The sequence below is a fragment of the Erpetoichthys calabaricus genome, chromosome 2 (genome assembly GCF_900747795.2).
Source record: "Erpetoichthys calabaricus chromosome 2, fErpCal1.3, whole genome shotgun sequence".
NCBI lineage: Eukaryota > Metazoa > Chordata > Cladistia > Polypteriformes > Polypteridae > Erpetoichthys > Erpetoichthys calabaricus.
The window spans coordinates 171389408-171405955 of NC_041395.2; the positions used below are offsets into that span (position 1 = coordinate 171389408).

Sequence of the window (16548 nt, forward strand, 5' to 3'; positions counted from 1 at the left end):
GAAACATGACTTTGATTCCCCATGGAATCCAGTTCCATCAAAAATCTCTCATGTGTAACTGTGTCAGATTTGGTCTGAAAATATCAATAAGGCATTCTTACATCCTTTGCTGTACGTAACACTCTTCCTGGTGTTCAAATAATTCATGCCAATATTACGGCAGGAATGACCCCATCTGATGCTCACCTAGAATAACACTATCATCCCAAAGCTCTTTATGTGTTACATTTTAAAACATAATAAGGTAATAAACTGTCAAATGAATCTGATTTATGAAGAGAGGTGTGCCATTTTGCAAAACCTTAACTATGGTACATGAATGCAGGAGCACATTTTTTACTGCAAGTTCAATGCTTCCCAGTGAGGAGGCTTTAAGATAAACAGCCTATAATAAAATTGTCGTTATGGTTGGCAAATTTCATTGCTTAACAAGAAGACAAGATACTCTTCCAACCCGTTACCTGGCCTATTGATTCTGCCCCTGCCTTTTACAAATTAGGCTAAATTTCTTTGCTACCCATTTACCCCCTGAACTGTTATACCTAGCCTTTTCATTCAGGATCATCCAGAATGCTCACCATATTTCTTGGGTGTTTGCTGGCATGGCATTCTCTTTCAATTGACACCCAATGTGTGGATTTAGGTTAGGTTCTGCCTGGCACTGACCACGCATATCATAGTCATCTGTCTCTGTGTGTCCCACTAATTTAAATATTATGTTTTGCTGAACTGGAGCTAATTAAGCCCGGAGTTCCTCAAGGCTCTGGATGTTGTAGGGCTGTCTTGGTTGACACGTCTCTGCAACATCACATGGACATCAGGGACAGTGCCTCTGGATTGGCAGACCGGGGTGGTGATCCCCCTCTTTAAGAAGGGGGACCGGAGGGTGTGTTCCAACTACAGAGGGATCACACTCCTCAGCCTCCCTGGAAAAGTCTATTCGGGGGTTCTGGAGAGGATGGTCTGTCGGATAGTCGAACCTAGGATTCAGGAGGAACAGTGTGGTTTTCGTCCTGGTCGCGGAACAGTGGACCAGCTCTACACCCTTAGCAGAGTCCTGGAGGGTGCATGGGAGTTCGCCCAACTAGTCTACATGTGTTTTGTGGACTTGGAAAAGGCGTTCGACCGTGTCCCTCGGGGAATCGTGTGGGGGGTGCTCCGGGAGTATGGGGTACCGGACCCCCTGATAAGGGCTGTTCGGTCCCTGTACAACCGGTGTCAGAGCTTGGTCTGCATTGCCGGCAGTAAGTCGAACCCATTTCCAGTGAGAGTTGGACTCTGCCAGGGCTGCCCTTTGTCACCGATTCTGTTCATAACTTTTATGGACAGAATTTCTAGGCGCAGCCAGGGTGTTGAGGGGGTCCGGTTTGGTGGACTCAGGATTGGGTCACTGCTTTTTGCAGATGATGTTGTCCTGTTTGCTTCATCAGGCCGTGATCTTCAGCTCTCTCTGGATTGGTTCGCAGCTGAGTGTGAAGCGGCTGGGATGGGAATCAGCACCTCCAAATCCGAGACCATTGTCCTCAGCCGGAAAAGGGTGGAGTGCCCTCTCAGGGTTGGGAGCGAGATCCTGCCTCAAGTGGAGGAGTTCAAGTATCTCGGGGTCTTGTTCACGAGTGAGGGAAGAATGGAGCGTGAGATCGACAGGAGGATCGGTGCGGCGTCCGCAGTGATGCGGGCTCTGCATCGGTCTGTCGTGGTGAAAAAGAGCTAAGCCGTAAGGCAAAGCTCTCAATTTACCAGTCGATCTATGTTCCTACCCTCACCTATGGTCATGAGCTATGGGTAGTGACCGAAAGAATGAGATCGCGAATACAAGCGGCTGAAATGAGTTTCCTCCGCAGGGTGTCTGGGATCTCCCTTAAAGATAGGGTGAGAAGCTCAGTCATCCGGGAGGGGCTCAGAGTAGAGCCGCTGCTCCTCCGCATCGAGAGGAGTCAGATGAGGTGGCTCGGGCATCTGATCAGGATGCCCCCTGGACGCTTCCCTGGTGAGGTGTTCTGGACACGTCCAACCAGGAGGAGGCCCCGGGGAAGACCCAGGACACGCTGGAGGGACTATGTCTCCCGGCTGGCCTGGGAACGCCTCGGGATTCTCCCAGAAGAGCTAGAAGAAGTTGCCGGGGAGAGGGAAGTCTGGGTATCTCTGCTCAAGCTGCTGCCCCCGCGACCCGACTTCGGATAAGCGGAAGAGGATGGATGGATGGATGGATGGATGGATGGATGGATGGATGGATGGAGCTAATTCTTGCTGCTAGAGGCATACTAGAGGCCTGAAGTACAAAAATGTCTCAGGGCTTGCTTTCACACACACTTCTCAAAGCTGACTCATAATGGGTTAAACAGAGTCACAACGAACTCTGCCCAGAGATTACCTGGTTATTTAATCTGAATCTCTGAAGGGATGGCGCAGTTATGCTAAATCACTACGCAACACAGCTTGCAACTTCTCAGAGTACTGGTTTATCATTTTAATCTCAAATATAGGCTTTTGTATAAAATATTGCTTATAGATGCTATTTTAACCACAAGAGGGTGTCACTAAGCCTCAAACCACAGACACAATAATGGCCAAACACAACTCCAGTTCAAATAAAGGGATGTTTTCACTCTCAACTCTTTCTTTACAAGAACACCAACCACAATACCAGCTACCTCCAAGAGAGTATTGCCCACTGGCTTCAGACTCTGACACAGATAGACAGATAGACAGATAGATAGATAGATAGATAGATAGATAGATAGATAGATAGATAGATAGATAGATAGATAGATAGATAGATAGATAGATAGATAGATAGATAGATAGATAGATAGATAGATAGATAGATAGATAGATAGATAGATAGATAGATAGATAGATAGATAGATAGATAGATAGATAGATACTTTATTAATCCCAAGGGGAAATTCACATACTAGAGCAGCAGCATACTGATAAAGAAAATATTAAATTAAAGAGTGATAACAATTCAGGTATACAGACAGACAATAACTTTTGTATAATGTTAACGTTTACCCCCCCGGGTGGAATTGAAGAGTCGCATAGTTTGGGGGTGGAACGATCCCCTCAGTCTGTCAGTGGAGCAGGACATTGACAGCAGTCTGTCGCTGAAGCTGCTCCTCTGTCTGGAGATGATACTGTTTAGTGGATGCAGTTGATTCTCCATTATTGACAGGAGCCTGCTCAGTGCCCGTCGCTGTGCCACAGATGTCAAACTGTCCAGCTCCGTGCCTACAATAGAGCCTGCCTTCCTCACCAGTTTGTCCAGGCATTAGGCATCCCTTTTCTTTATGCTGCCTTCCCAGTACACCACCGCGTAGAAGAGGGCGCTCGCCACAACCGTCTGATAGAACATCTGCAGCATCTTATTGTATATAAATAAGTGATGCTGCGGGCCTTCTTTTAAATCCAGATCAGTTCCGGGTTATGCGGAAACCAGGGAAGTCCTCCCCTGGCAGCTCGCTCTGGCTGTATCCAAAGAGTCTCCAACAGGGCTGCGTTTGTGGACTCCAACTCCCATGCCACCCTGCAGGTGTCCTAATTAGGTTTAGCCCTGAGGAACACTGCCACCTGTCGCGTGGGGGAGCGAACTGCTCCTGGTGTACCCGCTCACCCAGTTCCTCCTTTATGCCTTCCTGTGAAGGCAAGAATTCTTCCTTTATTCCAGCCAGGATTCCTGTCCTTCCTTCATGGCACCTACACATTATAAAATATAGTATGTATTAGCTGCTTTGTGGGTGTATGCACTCAAAGGAGCATTATGTAAAAAAGTCTAATCTGTAAATTGTTTCTTTTCAATTTCAAAAGTGTTATAAAAAATAAGGAATAATATTTGGTAAATTGGTTGGTCGTGCTTACTGTTACATACTCAGTATGAAACATAGACTATATTGATATATTTGATATTATTTACTGTGACAGATGCTGTATAGCACATGGCAATACCATCTTTTAGCCATACAACATCTCTTGCATATGACATGTTTCAAAAAGAAAAATATATTTGCTTAATGGCAGTCTGATTACATTTTTATAACATACATGATTAATTAAATTTTGAATGAACATTTTAAAGTATCCATTATTTGCGAGACTATCAGAATTTGCACAAAGTAAGAAAAGCATTTTAATTCTACTATTGCTGTTAATGTATTGAAAAGGCTCATTTTAATATCATTCAAGCTGATTTGCTCTGCAGTGTGCTCTTCATGTTTTTCAGTCAATTTGCAGCATTGTTGTAGTTTCCCTACACCATCAGGTCTCCAGTGTGGTTTATGCTGCAGTGGAAGTCGTTCAGCAGGTCACTCTGTTAGCAACAAAGCATAACAAAAAAGAAAAGTGAAAGGGCTTTTGGAGAGTGCTGGGCCTCATAAATATTAAATAATGTGCAAAATCTGAGGAGTAACCTGAAACGAACTGACCTTCTTAAATGCACACACACACACACACACACACACACACACACATGCTGTCTTTTTTTTATTCAGCATGACTGACAGTTTATTTGTTCCTTTCATTAACCATGGATTGCACCCACAGGCAGTTTATAGCTATATCGATTTGATTTTCAAAAGCTATTCTCCACATGACAGATTGCTGAAAAAAAGCAAAAAGGTGAAGGATATTAGCAACAACATTGTTGTTTCTAATAATTGTTTATTTTTGATGTTGGGGTGGGGGGTAAAAGGTAATGTCTTATTTATCTCTTAGAGGAAATTTATAATAATTCAAGATTTCTTTATTTAAATTCCTTTTGTTTTGTTTTGTTTTTGTAAAAAAGGTGGGATTTGAGCAAGAAGGCAATTGTCTACTGCTCACCTGCTTGAAAATGCTAATACAATGTTAAAAAAATTGACAGTTGAATAATATACTGCATGACTATACTTCCTTAGAAGGCTGCCGTCCTTCAACATCTGCAATAAGATGCTGCAGATGTTCTATCAGACAGTTGTGGCGAGCGCCCTCTTCTACGCGGTGGTCTGCTGGGGAGGCAGCATTAAGAAGAAAGACGCCTCACGCCTGGACAAACTGGTGAGGAAGGCAGGCTCTATTGTTGGCATGGAGCTGAACAGTTTAACATCTGTGGCAGAGCGAAGGGCGCTCAGCAGGCTCCTGTCAATAATGGAGAATCCACTGCATCCACTAAATAGTATCATCTCCAGACAGAAGAGCAGCTTCAGCGACAGACTGCTGTCACTGTCCTGCTCCACTGACAGATTGACGAGATCGTTCCTCCCCCAAACTATGCGACTCTTCAATTCCACCCGGGGGGGGTAAACGTTAACATTTAACATTATACAAAGTTATTGTCTGTTTTTCACCTGCATTATTATCAATCTTTAATTTAATATTATTTATTGTATCAGTATGCTGCTGCTGGAGAATGTGAATTTCCCATTGGGATTAATAAAGTATCTATCTATGAGTTCAGTTTGTATTTGAAGTACTGTGGGTAGTTTTGGTTAATGTGATGTCTTCATCATAAGGCGTAGCACAAACCCATGGAAGTTGTCCTTGAGGTTGCTGAACAAGTGGTAGTCACATATAATAATAATTCTTTACATTTATATAGCGCTTTTCTCACTACTCAAAGCGCTCAGCGATTGCAGGTTAAGGGCCTTGCTCAAGGGCCTAACAGAACAGAGTGCCTTTTTGGCATTTCCAGGATTTGAACCGGCAACCTTCCGATTGCCAGTGCAGATCCCTAGCCTCAGAGCCACCATTCTGCCTTATAGCCTGGTCTGGGCTTAGAGCACTGTAAATTTCCAGCATTTGTTTGAGATTCACATGCTTTTAAAAGTGTTTTAGTGTGTTTCAGGCATTTTGAAATGTTTTCAAAGATGCATTTTGCAGGAAAAATATCGCATCATTTCCTGTCACCATTTTATGGATTGTGAGGGTGTTTTAGTATTATGAAATGATTGCTGTCTCTCCAGAATGTCTTCCATGACGTTAATGTTTTTAATCCAGGCAATCACAGTACTGGCAAAGATGTATCGTCAGCATTATGAGTGCACATATTTTTCTTATCGGTTCAGAGTTGCTCAAATGAAAGAGAATAGTCCTTTAAATCACAGTTACAGAAACTGTATTGGAGTTTCAAAAGCAAAACAGCAAACTTAATAAACTTCAAGAGTCTTTTGACTCTGCAGAACTATTGAGTTTCAGAGTAGTGAGGCCCCAAGTTCTGTGAGTGGTTTGTAAGAACCCCAACCTGAAGGAGAACTGCTTGTATTAGACAATCAATCAATTGCAAAGGTTTTATTACCAAAAGATATGAGAGTTGTACATGATCACAGATGAAATATATCAATAGATTACAATATGTTCAGAATTCTGCTGCTCGTCTACTTACACACACTAAAACATCTGCTCACATCACTCCTGTCCTCTATGATTTGCATTGGTTACCAGTTTCTTCAAGATTCAAATATAAAATTATTTTTCTCACCTTTAAAGCCCTTCATGGTTTAGCCCCTCATTATCTGTCTGAGCTGCTCCTTCCTTACACTTCTGCCTGTGCATTAAGATCATCAGACGCTGACTTACTCACTGTACATAAATACAGGTTAGTAGCTATGGGTGGCAGAGCTTTCAGTGTGATAGCCCCTAAAATTTGGAATGATCTTCCTCTCAGCCTTCATGAGGAAAAATGTATTATTCATTTCAAACTTCTGTTAAAAACACATCTCTTCAATGAGTATCATTCATTTTCTTGTATGTAATTTCTGTTGTCTTGTTAATGTGTTTTGTTGAATTGTAAAGTGTCCTCGAGTGTATGAAAGGCGCTACATAAATAAAACTTATTATTATTATTATTCGATCCAGCAAGACTTCTTTCTGAGTGAAAGTGTGTTTTCTCTATAAGTGAACTAGCTCTAAAAGGTGAGAGTGTTCACTCCATCCACCTCAGCTTTGTTCACTTATTTAACAAAGTAATTTTGTAATAGTGCCCCTGGGAAATGACATCTACGTTAACATGTTGTTTACTGGGATGGTGCTGAACAGAAAACTGAATAGCCTGCAACTGAGTAAACCATCTAGTGAGTCTTGGATTAGTGTCTTTTTTATATAAACCATTGTAGTGGCGTGTCATCAGTTACCAGTGTAAACTTGCAAACCCAAAGGTAATAATGCTGTGCTTCAAGTGCCCATTTTATTGCCAGGCATTCCTTTTCTATAGTGGAACAATTATGTTCCCTGAGAAACAACTTACATCTTAAATAAAAAAATGGCATGTTCTTGATCATTTGCTGGTTGAGGTAATAAAGCACCCAAACCATATGCCTGACCTGGTGAATGAAGACTTCTGTCTCCTCTCTGTCCAGTGGTCGTCACATATTTTTTCCCTGTGCAGTGTAGAAGCATCACTCCTGGCTCATTCCACAGCAAATGTAAAGAAACTCTAAAATGTTCCAAATATGTTACATTTTTAACAAAATCAGAATTACCATTCATTTCAATGGAACAAGCATTTGGCTGTAATCTCTCGAAAACTGCGGCTGACAGGAGTTTCTGAACCGCTCCCTGTTAAAATGATTAGATGTGAATAGCGTCATTGAAAATAATCACAGATAACTTTACAAGCTATTTAGGAGTGTTCCGGTTTAGTGTTAGGTTTTCAAATCCTCAGTTTCGCAGAGCAGCCGTTGAAACTGGTATAGTTTCAGATGCATCAGTGTCATGAAGTGTGTGCTTTTCCGTTATTGAATGCTGCAAATGCCAAAGAAAATCAATGTAACCAGTGAGAAGTGACCACTGCCCAGTTAGGTTGGACATTGGAAATATGTAATCAATATAAACTACGATCCTACCACCATAACAAATTGTTCACATGACCTTGCTGGCTCTGGTGTGGACCTTGAATTTCTGTGGAGTTAAAGAATCAATGTAGTTTTGATTTTTGTTTGACCTCAGGGTCATAATGAGGTACTATAATATGAAATTTCATCCTCAGTTCTAAAACATTTTCAGTTTCTCCAAGTGGAAATTCAATAGCTTCAGTTTTTCTTTTGAACATTGGATGATGTAATTCTTCAGGAGTCAACGTTCGGGACACCCTATGTGAAAAAACTTTTCTCATGTTTATTTACTGTATTTATGAAAGATCAATTCAACTGAGCTGAATAAATTCCTATAGTGTTTACTTTGCCATTTTCCATCACTCTACATTTTCATCTGTCATTGATGTTCAAAGGCCGACAGATTTTGTATATCTTTTGGAGATGTCCTTCCATGATATAACGCTCCGGCCCATCTCTTTAAAGGCCTGGTCCTGCTACACGATGACTACTTGAGAATAAATCTTTTCCAGTGACAGCATGCTGCTTGATTGTGTGGTTTTTGATGATTTCCATGTTGAATTGTTTCTGAAAGAAGAGACATGCACTTAAAACTATAAATGCTGGAACCATGTAATTCACACATTTCAGGACAAAGAAGGGAATCTTTGGCCTATTTAAAAATCAGCAACATAGAACAAATTAGTAAATACTTAAGAAAATGATTGGACATAAAGCAGACAGCACTAGAGGCCCCACTCCAAACTAAAATTGTGATTATTTGCTTGCAAATACAGGGAGATTCTAATGGGCGGGACCCCGAGTTATGTTACTCACGTAATAGTGAAGCGATAGAAACTAAATAAATTTCAGTGCATACCTTATAAAGTAGATGTGTAAACGATCCAATCACATTCTGTGTTGGAAATGGTCGTCCTCTTCTTGCAAACACAGATCAACACAGCGCTCCTTATTAGCAAAGGCATCTACAAGCATCATAGGAGTGATGGCAACAATTTTCTGTTCGATGTTTTGTTGTAATTGTTCCAGTGTATCAGGCTTGTTCTTGTACACTTTTCCTTTTAGCATTCCCCAAAGGATGGGTCCAGTGAACAAGGTGGTCATAATCCCTTTGAAATGACCTGAGTGCCAAAAAACAATTCAATCCGTGCCATGCTGCAAGCTGACATATGACAGTTTGCCCCATCTTGCTGGAAATAACCTTCACTAATCTCACGGTCATCCAATTCATTCACAAATAAGTCAAAAATGCTCCTCTGCTCAACAGTGTCCTGAATTTAGAGGGGAACTGCCAATGCATTAACTTTGTGTACACAGGAGCTTGCTGTAGGCGCCACTCCAGCAGACAGACGCTGATGTTCTGCCTCCCGCCGACAGTCTCGACAGAAGAGCGCCATGCTTCACTCATTCATACATTTACCCAGAAATACTGTGATCTTTATTTTGTTTGGATTGCTTCCTAAATAAGACAGTAATACATCATAACTCAGGGCCCCACCCATTAGAATCACCCTGTATTTTAATTTTGTAAAATATCTATCATTTATTATACACATGCTGTCACAAAAGAAGAGCACAGATCAAATATGATCAAGTGGCCAAGGTTAAGTACAGTCTGAATAAGATGGTTTTCCATCTATTCCTGAACATAGTGAGTGACTCAGCAGCTCTTATCATTTGAAGTGGTTGCTCCACCACTATGGAGTCAGACAGGAGAAGCAGCAAAAGGCCTAGAGAGTATGCTTTGGATGTTGTCCAGTTCAATGAATGTATAATTCTTAGTTAGTACTTGTGAAACTAATGCAGATAGCAATAGTAGATCTGTGGAAAGAGACAAGAAAGCACACCTTTTAGGTAAGATGTGGGGCTTCAGCCATTAATGATACCAAGGAATAATTTTCCCATTGGTTTTAGTAGGAAAATTTTTTAAAAGTATTTGTTTAACTCCCTGCAGTTGTAAATCGGATTAAACAAGGCAGAGAATGTTCTGAAATATTAATATTTGTTTTACGTCTACATTTTCTAAAACAAGACAGTCTGAGCTTTCACACAGTCACGTCAGGAAAAAAAAGTTAAAGGATAAGTTCTGGTTAAGACAAGATTAATGATTAATGTTTACAGGGGGCAAAAACAAAATTGGATTTCTATCCATTGTCATTAGCTCAGGTTGCGGTGCTTGAAGGTTTCATGATGTTAAGATTGCTTTTAAACTTGTTTTGAGAATAAGATCAAAAGAACTCAATACGCTCTGCACTGTATTACTCTAAATCAATGCAGTTATTATCTTAATTGGTTTTAAAACAGGTAATTCACGTTTATTCATACTTTACAGCACATTACAAAATTAAAATAATTTCAACACATGCTTTCATGGTGGTTTCAAGATGTGTCCCCTAGTTTAATAAAAATCTTCTAGCATGTGGCTGTGTGGTAGCTGCCTTTTGAAAGGCTGGCTCTGTGCAGAGCTGCTGCCATCTAGTGTTAAACAAGTGCTGCATGCCTCATCTTTCAGCCCTAATGTCCCTTTTCCTGCTGGAGCTAATTATTTGATAAAACCTTGTAATTTACAAAATAGCTTATGCATAACTTAATAATTTGTTTTGCTTCTCACTCTGTTGTCTAATAAATAAATAATCTCTTATAATTATTTGCTTAAAATACTAAACATATGCACCTCATATTTTAAAATGTATGCCACACGAGCAGTCATCCATTATTAACTTTTTTCAGCACACTTTGTATCTTAATTATGTAGCAAATGCAGCTAAAAAGCTTTACTGCCCCTTGTGCTTTCACACTTGGGATTATAAATTCACTCTAGATGATTTGCTTTAAAAGTTTTGGAATTAAATTTAGTCTAAAAATATGGAGCATCCAGCCACTACACTTTTCTCCTGTAATTAAAAATGGATTGGAATGGATTATACCAGAGAGATTATTAAGTAAAAAAAGGTAAAACAAAATTCATTACATTTAAACAGCAGAAATTCCATGTAGAAGTGTAGCTAAGTTAAGGTTTGACATTCCTATATTTATCTCAGTAGAGCATTAAATAATACAAAATAAGTTATTCGCTATTTATTAATAATCAATTAATGACTGTTGAATCTTTCACTTAATTTGGTTGTTAATACTGCATATAGAGAATTGATTAATTAATCAAATCTCTTTTTGTCAATCCATTAATTAATATATCATCTAATATCTGCTTCAAACTGGCTGACTCAGATCTCAATCCAGGTGGTTTGCTGTGTGCTGGGTGTGTATGCTCCCGACCTCTCTCCTCTCTCTCTAATATCTACTGGCATTTAAAATATTTATTAAATAATGCAGTATTTATTACTTATTGTCTGTTATCTATTATTATAAATGAATTAGTTTATTAATTAAAGTCTGCAATCAGGAAAAAATCACTATGCATTCTCTCTGTATAACACATGATTGTGTCTGTAAATATGCAAAGCAGAATGTAATTAAAGATCTAAGATGAGATTAGTAACACATCTGAAACTAGCGCTGCTGTGAGCATATAATGCTGAACACAAACAGCTGCTGAATTTCTGTTTTCATTTGTAAAACTCATTTGTAATTTAGACTAAAGAAATTTATTTGACTAAATATTAAGAATTTTTAAAGCAATTTTGAAAGAGAAACTTTCAAAGTCTTATTACAATGCATACAGTATGGCAATATTTATAGTGACCTGTAGGAGGCACTACAGAGCTCCAAACTCCAGACACAATCACACAGACACAAGTCCCAGGTTCAAGTGTAAAATATTATACAATCAAAATATCTTCAACAACTTTCTTCACACAGGCCTAACTAAACATAAGCACAATACAATTCTCTCCTCTTTTTGTGTTTTTCTTACTCCACTCCTCCCAGGTTGAGCTTTGTCCATCCTTCACATCCGACTCCATTTCGCCTGGTTGAGGCAAAGTGGTTCCTTTTATGGGAAAACTTCTGGAGCCAGGGCATACCCCATTAAAAGCACTTTCAAGTCAGACAGAAGCCCACAAATTAGGAATCACGGATCCCTACAGAACCCCTCCTGGTGGCACCCATGGATCCCAAAAGAACTACAATTCCCAGCATACCCTGCATTTGTCTGTATGGGTACCATATCCCAGGTATACAGCCGTTTAGCATTTCAGGGGAGTAAACAATCTGTATCAATTGTCTCCCTGGCATTTCAATTAAATTGGCCTCCTGGCCGGGCAATGTCCTTTGGAACCCCTCTGCTGGGATGCCAGTGTACTTCCTTCCTAGCTGAGGCAAGGAACATTCTGCCTTCCTTCTTTCTCACTCATTACCCTGACCTCCCAGCCAGGTAAGAGAATGAGACCCATCCCAATATGGACACCACCATAGGTGTGTTGTCCATATCTATATATATCTATATCTATATATATATATATATATATATATATATATATATATAGATATATATATATATATATATATATATCCATCCATCCATCCATCTATCCATTATCCAACCTGCTATATCCTAACTACAGGGTCACAGGGGTCTGCTGGAGCCAATCCCAGCCAACACAGGGCAAATGGCTGGAAACAAACCCTGGGCAGGGCGCCAGCCCACTGCAGGGGGCACGCACATACACACACACCCACACACTAAGCTCACACTAGTGACAATTTAGAATCATCAATGCACCTAACCTGCATGTCTTTGGACTGTGGGAGGAAACAGGAGCACCCGGAGGAAACCCACGCAGACACGGGGAGAACATGCAAAGTGAAGTGAACCCGGGTCTCCTAACTGCAAGGCAGCAGCACTACCCACTGCGCCACTGTGCCATATATATATATATATATATATATATATATATATATATATATATGTATATATACAGTGTATACAGTAATCCCTCCTCCATCGCGGGGGTTGCGTTCCAGAGCCACCCGCGAAATAAGAAAATCTGCGAAGTAGAAACCATATGTTTATATGGTTATTTTTATATTGTCATGCTTGGGTCACAGATTTGCGCAGAAACACAGGAGGTTGTAGAGAGACAGGAACGTTATTCAAACACTGCAAACAAACATTTGTCTCTTTTTCAAAAGTTTAAACTGTGCTCCATGACAAGACAGAGATGACAGTTCTGTCTCACAATTAAAAGAATGCAAACATATCTTCCTCTTCAAAGGAGAGTGCGTCAGGAGCAGAGACTGTCATAAAGACAGAGAAAGCAAACAAATCAATAGGACTGTTTGGATTTTAAGTATGCAAAGCACCCCCGGCACAAAGCTGTTGAAGGCGGCAGCTCACACCCCCTACGTCATGAGCAGAGAGAGAGAAAGAGAGAGAGAGAGAGCAAAAATCAATACGTGCCCTTTGAGCTTTTAAGTATGTGAAGCACTTTGCAGCATGTCGCTTCACTGAGCAGCTGCACAGAAGGTAGCAACGTGAAGATAATCTTTCAGCATTTTTAGACGAGCGTCCGTATCGTCTCGGTGTGCGAACAGCCCCCCTGCTCACACCCCCTACGTCAGGATCAGAGAAAGCGCAAGAGAGAGAAAGAGAAAAGTAAGTTGGGTAGCTTCTCAGCCATCTGCCAATAGCGTCCCTTGTATGAAATCAACTGGGCAAACCAACTGAGGAAGCATGTACCAGAAATTAAAAGACCCATTGTCCTCAGAAATCTGCGAACCAGCAAAAAATCCGCGATATATATTTAAATATGCTTACATATAAAATCCGCGATAGAGTGAAGCCGCGAAAGGCGAAGCGCGATACAGCGAGGGATCACTATATATATATATAATATATATATAATATACATATATATATATATATATATATATATATATATATATATATATATATATATATATATATATATATATATACAGTATATGTATATATATATATATACATATATATATATATATATATTGTGTATATACAGTATATAATAATGAAGCAACAATGTAAGTGAAAAACAATTCCATGGTAAAATATAAACAACTGTGAACTGGGTAGAAGGCTCAAGGGTGCATTGTGCCTCTAGACAGTGCTCACTGCAAGCTCTCCCCAAAAAAATTATATCCAGAAGAGAGTCCTTCTTTCAGATCTGCATGGACAGACCTGTTACTGAAAATGATAAATCAGACCGGGTGGTCCCTCTTGGAGATCGGAGCCCTTGTGATTGCATATGATTGCATATAAATTATACAATTGCATCTGTTTTGGTATAATTTGATGTTTAATTAATTATGTTTAATTATTCTTAATTGATTATTTGGTCTTTGACTGTCTCCATTGTTTTTGAAGGTAGAATATAGTGGAATCACATAAGTCTTTGGTATTGAATTTATAAGCTCTAATAGGATTTTTGGGTGTTCATTTGTTCTACAATATCGTACAGCACTCCTCAGGCTAGGAGGTCTTAAGAAGCTTCTCAGTTAAGTGATATATTTGGGGTTATTGGCACACTAGGACTAGTTATTAATTTAGCACTCTTTAAACTGGGGTGAGGTCTATTATAAGCAAAACTGGAGATGTTTTGCCATTGGAGTGTTTCAGCATCCATTACTACTTGGTAAGGTGTTATGGTGAATACCCCTTCCATGGCATGTGTTTATATGGAGTGTATAATGTCTTAATGAGATATAAGCAATCTGTCTATCTCTAGGTCCCAGTTTGTCTGCCTCAGATGCCACAGCAAATAAATCACTGTCATGTTGACTGGTTATGTACACCTTTTGAGACAACATAAACTATACCCATTAAAATTGTGCACATAATCTTGCTGTCATTGTCACGTTATACATTTCATGTAGGAGAATTAACTTGAACTCTTTTTTTAGATTGTTGTCTGTGTCATGTTGCTCTATACAAGTTTTCATCCTGACTTATGAAGTGCTTGTTTCAGTTTTCCCATTTGAAATTCACTAGCCAGAACTTAGAAAACTGGATGTTTCATTTCAGGAGTCAACATTCTTGCTCATGTTTAATTGCTCTTTATTCATAACTGATTCTTGTAAAGTAGTTTCTGCTATTTCACACACCATTGCTCTTTGATTCTCCGTTATGATTCATTCCACAGTGGCAGCAGTGTGTTTTGTTGTTGATGTTGAAGACTGGACAGACATTGAGTTATCTTAAATGCCATGCTCCATGGAACTTCAAGAGGACTCAGAAAAGGCCCATTGATTGTTATTGTAAAAGATTTTGACTATATTTTCATCAGTAGAAAAAGTACTCTTGCTAGGTGAAGATTTCTAAATAACATACTTCTAGCATGTTTTCATACTCACTTCGTATTTCACGTAAATGTCCCACTTTAGTCTTGGAAGTGAACTGTTTTTCTCTTTGTTTCATCCTTTTAGATACTACAGTGCTAAACGTTTTTTAAAGGCTAGGTTGTTGCATATTTTTTAATTAGGATAGTAATGGCTTATTTCCTTTCTTTTTAAGTTTAAATCAGAACAATATACTTGATTTCTTTTCGCTGTTCCGTTATTTCACCAAGTAATAATTTCCGTTTGTTTGTGCTAATGAGATCTTTACTATCATTTTTTTCAGACTTTCGAATTTTAGTACTTTCATTATCTCTATCCTGCTCTGCATGTGTATCGCGCCAACGAATTTGAACCTCTTTACAAAGTTCTACTTTGTCATCTACTCTTTATCTTTTATTTCTGGCCCCAGGTGTGGTTAAATCTCCTGGCACAAAGTCTCGCCTTGCAGGACTTGAAAGTATCTCTCTGAAAAAGTCACGTCTCGTCCCAGGCTAAAAAGACTTGTCTCGTCCCAGGATTTTTTATATAATAGAGTGAAATGACAGAGTAGTCAAACATAGCTAAGATCAATGCATAGAAAACAGAAAGGAAATCAGCAAAAGAAAGTCATAAACCAAAGCCAAAATCAGATAAGGAAAATATCAAAGCCATATACATTTTTAATCATTTAACTCAATTGTTTCTCTTTAGCGTTTTGAAGCTTGGACCAAAAAGAGCTACTTCACAAGTCACATGGCAGGCACATCTTATGCTATATTGTCTCTCATGTGCGCATGGGAGGCAGCTAAAGGGCTCAAAGGAAGGTAATTCCACACCAGACCAGGGGGTGGTGTGGTGCACTGATCCTTTCTCTTTTTCCAATGCAGACCCATTACAAGAAATTCTGCCTGGCCTCCATGACGTCACTTCCAGTCAGGAGCCCCATAATGTCACTTCTGGTCAGGAGTCCCATGACGTCACTTCTAGTCAGGAGCCCCATAATGTCAGTTTCGGCCAGGAGCCCCATGACGTCACTTCCAGTCCAGAAGGTGCCCCATTATGGTCATGAGCCTGATGACATCACTTCTGGTTCCGGTCATAATTACCTCACTTCCTCTGCCATACCTTAAAAACCCATTATCTCCACCTCACCAGTTAGATCTGTTTTGGACTTGAACCTGTACACATCTGTACTAAAAATTCTTCCATTTGAAGCCAGGAAAAATTATATGGATGGCTGCCCCAAATCTTTCTGTGGCTCTTGTCTCATCTTTGACATATGTAAGCTCACATCATCATTGTGATGAGATACACAAAATAGTATCACACATGAAAACAACTATGCAGAATTGCAGCACTTGTAGTGAATTTCTCATTTCATAATTGCAAAATTGTCATCAAAACAAACTTTAGAACTGGTTTCACAAAACTGTTTGTGAATTGAAACTTGTCTGTTTAGTTCATCTTCCTGTTACACTATTACAGCATAATA

General features: G+C 39.7%; 1 protein-coding gene across 2 annotated transcripts in view; it reads left to right on the forward strand.

Annotated features, from left to right (window-relative positions):
- Positions 1 to 16548, forward strand: part of rab6ba (RAB6B, member RAS oncogene family a) — a 494609-nt gene that overhangs the window by 474066 nt on the left and 3995 nt on the right. The window lies entirely within an intron of this gene.